This window comes from Gossypium hirsutum, chromosome A08, assembly GCF_007990345.1.
Source record: "Gossypium hirsutum isolate 1008001.06 chromosome A08, Gossypium_hirsutum_v2.1, whole genome shotgun sequence".
Lineage (NCBI taxonomy): Eukaryota > Viridiplantae > Streptophyta > Magnoliopsida > Malvales > Malvaceae > Gossypium > Gossypium hirsutum.
The window spans coordinates 116,188,357-116,193,954 of record NC_053431.1 but is presented as its reverse complement, the minus strand read 5'-3'; the positions used below and the strand labels follow the sequence as shown (position 1 = coordinate 116,193,954).

Sequence of the window (5,598 nt, the reverse complement as noted above, 5' to 3'; positions counted from 1 at the left end):
TGAACTGAAACCTAACACGATTCAAATGATACAACAGTTTGTTCAGTTTGATGGTTTGCAGGACGAGGACCCAAACACTTATTTAGCGAATTTTCTGGAATTCTGTGACACCTTTAAGAATAATGGAATTTCTGATGATGCCATTCGCCTTCGATTATTTCCCTTTTCATTACAAAATAAGGCTAAACAGTGGTTGAACTCGTTACCACGAGGGTCAATCGCTACTTGGGAACAAATGATCGAAAATTTTTTGCTTAAATATTTTCCACCGGCTAAAACTGTAAAGTTAAGGAATGATATCTCTTCTTTTGTGTAGATGGATTTAGAAACACTTTATGATGCATAGGAGAGATACAAAGACTTATTAAGAAGGTGCCCTTACCATAGGTTACCTCTTTGGCTACAGGTTCGAACTTTCCACAACGATTTGAATCTCTCAACTAGACAAATGATTGATGCAACTGCCAGTGGAACCATCAATAATAAGGCACCCAAAGAGGCTTATGAGTTCATAGAAGAGATGTCACTGAACAATTATCAGTGGCAAGTCATGAGGACAAAGCCAACAAAAGCAGCCGTAATTTTTAACGTCGACTTGGTTACTATGCTTTCAAATCAGGTAGAACTATTGAATAAAAAGATTGATGGTTTATTTGGTTTTACGCAGGTACATCCAGTAATGCAGTGTGATGCAAGTGGAGGTGGAATGAACAATTTAGAATACCTACCCTACGGCCCCAACATGGAGAACGAGCAAATGAATTATATGGGTAATAATCCTCGACCTCAAAATAATCATTACAGTAACACTTACAATGCAGGTTAGAGGAACCACCCAAATTTCTCATGGGGAGGCCAAGGGAATCAAAGACCACCACCCCCTCCAAGCTTCCAACAACAACCTTAGCAGTAAGAGAAAAAGCCGAACCTTGAGGAGACGATGACAAAGTTTATTTTAGTAGTGGAAACCCATTTTCAAAACACTGAAATTGCATTTAAAAATCAGCAAGCATCAATTCAAGGGCTCAAGAATCAAATAGGACAGCTGGCTAAGATGATTTTAGAGAGACCACTAGGGACTCTACCTAGTAACACCGAACACAATCCAAAAGAGCATGTGAAAGCAATTACACTAAGGAGTGGGAAAGTGTTAGCTGAATCTGAAAAGAAGCTGCCATAAGAAGCTAACAGAAACTAAGATAAGGAGGTAAAACCCGAGAACAATGAAAAACTGGTGCTGAGGGAATATAAACCACCAATCCTGTATCTAGCAAAGTTGAAGAAAGATCGCATGGATGCACAACTCGGTAAATTTCATGAACTTTTTAAGCAGTTGCATATTAACTTACCTTTTGTTGAAGCTATCTCGCAGATGCCTACATACGTAAAATTTTTGAAGGAGCTTCTAACAAATAAGAGGAAGTTTAAAGAGTTGTCTACAGTAGAACTCAACGAGGAATGCTCGGCCATACTCCAAAATAAACTGCCAACCAAACTGAAAGATCCAAGAAGTTTTACTATTCCCTGCTTAATTGGTAGTTTAAATGTTGAGAAGGCACTAGCTGATTTAGACACTAGCATTAATTTGATGCCTTACAAAATGTTCAAGTAACTTGGCCTTGGGGAGCCAAAACCTACTAGGATGAGTATTCTACTAGCTGATAAATCTGTTAAATATCCTAGGGGAATTGTTGAAGATGTACTCGTAAAAGTAGATAAATTCATATTTCCTGTTGATTTTGTTGTGCTTGACATGGATGAGGATGTTGAAGTGCCTTTAATTCTAGGTCACCCATTTTTAGCCACTGCTAGGGTTGTTATTGATGTGGGTGACGGTAAACTTGTGCTTAAGGTAAGTGACGAAAAGATTATTTTTAAAATTTATGATGCTATGAGATTTTCTAGAGAACAAGATGACTCATGTTATTTCATTGATTCTATTGATCATGCTACCCAAGATTCTTTAAAGGAAATCATACATAAGGAAACGTTAAAACTGTGTCTTGCCCAATGAGAGGAGATAAATAACGATGATTATGCGATAGGTAAGACAAAAATTGAACTAAATTCTAATGAGCCTTCACTGAGACAGAAGAGTTATGAGGGTATTGAGGTAAACAATGAATTAAAATTAAAACCTTCTATTGAAGAACCTAATAAATTAGAATTGAAGCAACTACCAAATCACCTAGAATATGTATTTCTTTGAAATAATTCCACATTACCAATGATCATTGCTTCAGATTTATAGCCAATCGAAAAGGACGAATTACTTCAAGTATTAAAGGAGCATAAAAGAGCCATAGCTTGGAAGATTTCTAACATAAGAGGGATCAATCCTTCTTTTTCCACACATAAAATTTTAATGGAAGATGAATATAAACCTTGTGTGCAAACTCAAAGATGACTGAATCCTAACATGAAAGAAGTCGTAAAAGCTGAGGTAATTAAACTTCTAGATGGCGAAGTTATTTATCCTATTTCTGACAGTTCTTGGATGAGTCCTGCGCAGGTTGTCCCTAAGAAAGGAGGCATGAATATTGTGGCCAATGAGAAGAATGAGTTGATCCCAATACACACAGTCACGGGATGGAGAGTTTGCATTGATTATAGGAAGTTGAATGATGCCACGAGAAAAGATCACTTTCCTTTACCCTTCATTGATCAGATGTTGGAAAGATTATCTGGGCAAATGTATTATTACTTCCCAGATGGACTCTCTGGTTACTTCCAAATCCTAATAGCTTATGAGGACCAAGAGAAAACGACATTCACATGTCCATACATACGTTTTCTTATAGACAAATGCCTTTTGGATTATGTAATGCTTCTACTACTTTTCAGCGACGCATGTTGGCCATTTTTGATGAACTCGTAGAAGATATTATGGAGGTATTTATAGATGACTTCTCGGTATTCAGTAACTCTTTCCATCTTTGCCTTAAAAATTTAAAACGAATTCTAATGAGATGTGAGGAAACGAACCTTGTACTAAATTGGGAAAAATGCCATTTCATGGTTCGTGAAGGGATTCTGTTAGGCCACAAGATTTCTAGTAAAGGGATCGAGGTTCATAAAGCAAAAATTGAAACTATTAAGAAATTACCCCCTAGTTCAGTCAAGGCTATTCGAAGCTTTTTAAGACATGCGGGATTTTATAGAAGATTTATTAAAGATTTTTCTAAAATAGCTAAGCCTTTAATGAATTTACTAGAAAAGGATGAGCCTTTCGATTTCAATCAAGAATGTCTAGAAGCATTAACACTCTGAAAGATAAATTAATTAATGCTCCGATTGTAGTTGCACCTGATTGGAATTTACCCTTTGAACTAATGTGTGATGCGAGTGATTTTACAATAGGTGCGGTTCTTGGATAGCGAAGAGACAAGCATTTTCAACCAATCTATTATGCTGGCAAGACATTGACAGCTACACAAGAAAACTATACGACGACTGAAAAAGAATTATTGGCTGTGGTTTTTGCATTCGATAAATTTAGACCATATTTAATATTATCTAAAGTTGTCTTATACACTGACCATTCAGCTCTTCAATATCCCATCTCTAAATCATATGCAAAACCTTGACTAATAAGATGGATACTATTGCTGTAAGAATTTGATTTAGAAATTCAAGATAAAAAGGGAGTCGAAAATCTTGCAGCAGATCATCTGTCTAGATTAGAAAACCCACATCTTAAGGAGCTTGATGAACATGAGATAAATGACTCTTTCCCTGAAGAACAACTCTTTGCTTTATCTAACTCTGAGGAACCTTGGTTTGCAAACATTACGAATTATTTAGCTACTAACGTTACACCAAAAGGGTTGACACACCAATAAAAGAAGCGATTCTTTACTGATGTGAAAAAATACTTTTGGGAAGATCCTTTTCTTTTCCGTATATGTGCAGATCAAGTCATTAGAAGATGCGTTACGAAGTCAGAAGCAAGTAAAATCTTGGAGCATTGCCACTTAGGACCAACTGGAGGACATTACAGTGGGACTAAGACCACATGTAAAGCACTCGAATCAGGTTTTTATTGGCCCACACTATTCAAAGATGCCAACAGATATGTTACCTCTTGTGATAAATGCCAACGAATAGGTAATATCTCCAAACACGACGAAATGCCTCAAATGTATATACTTGCATTTGAAATATTTGATGTATGGGGTATTGATTTTCTGGGTCCATTCTCTAGCTCATTTGGGAACAAATACATCTTAGTAGCCGTTGATTATATATCCAAATGGGTGGAAGCTCAATCTTTACCTACTAATGATGCTAGAGTGGTGGTGAGATTCCTTAAGAAATTTTTCTCTCGATTTGGAACACCTAGAGCAATTACCAGTGAAAACTTATTTTTGTAATGCTCAATTTGATAAAAACCCTTAAGAAATATGGAGTTCACCACAGAATAGCTACCCTTTACAATCCTCAAACTAGTGGTCAAGTCGAAGTAGCAAATCGAGAGCATAAACGTATCCTAGAAAAGACCGTAGAGTCTAATAGGAAAGATTGGGCAATAAAAGTAGATGATGCCTTATGGGCCTATAAAACTGCTTTTAAGACCCCTATAGGAACATCCCCTTACAAACTTGTTTATGGGAAAAGTTGTCATTTACCGTTTGAACTAGAACACAATGCATTATGTGCTATAAAGTTTCTAAACTTTGATCTCAAACTTGCAGGTGAGAAAAGATTGATGCAGTTGAACAAGCTAAATGAAAGGCGAGCTAATGCATATGAGAATTCACGATTATACAAGGAAGTAACAAAGCGCCGCCATGATGCTCGTGTAAAGCAACACAAGCAATTTGAAGTTAGAGATCTTGTCTTGCTATACAACTCGAGGCTCAAATTATTTCCTGGAAAGTTAAAATCACGACGGTCAGGTCCATTCATAGTCCAAACCGTTTTTCCATATGGTACGGTAGAGGTAAGCTATCCAACCTATGACACTTTCAAGGTAAACGGATATCATCTTAAACTTTATAATGGTGAGGATTTTAAAGAATATAGAGAGGAGTTACAGCTCCGCAAACCTGCCTAAATTTACCATAAGATAAAGTCGAGCTTAGACTCTAAATAAACGCTCCTCAAGAGGCAACCCGAGCACTAACCCTACTAAAGTAGTTTATTTTTCTCTCTTTCTTTCACTTGTCATAATTTAAGTGCGGGTCTTTTGACACACAGCCTGACACACGAGCGTGTCTATGAACTGGCTAAAACAAGACAAATATTTTTCACAGGACAAGATAACACATGGGTTGCGATAACTAGCTATGCTCGTGCGACTCGACCGTGTGCACCACACAGCTATGACACACGCGTGTGTCCCAGACCGTGGTGAAACTGTACTTTAATTTCCCAAAAAAATTAGCAGAGGCACGGAATGCGAAAAATCAACATGGTCGTAGGATGCCGCGATGCAAACCACACGGTCCAGAAACACGGGCGTGGCTGAGGCCGTGGGCAAACCTGAATACAGAACACGGGCATGTTGAAACACACACGGGTATGAGAGAAGCGAAAGAAGGAGCACACGGCCATGCGACTCGGCCATGTGTGCCACACGGCCTGAACACACGGCCG

General features: G+C 37.8%; 1 non-coding gene across 1 annotated transcript; it reads right to left on the bottom strand.

Annotated features, from left to right (window-relative positions):
- Positions 1 to 283: 283 nt before the first annotated feature.
- On the bottom strand, positions 284 to 390 carry LOC121205788 (small nucleolar RNA R71). The gene has a single exon (XR_005900863.1). It is a non-coding gene; the product is annotated as a small nucleolar RNA R71 (small nucleolar RNA).
- Positions 391 to 5,598: the final 5,208 nt, after the last annotated feature.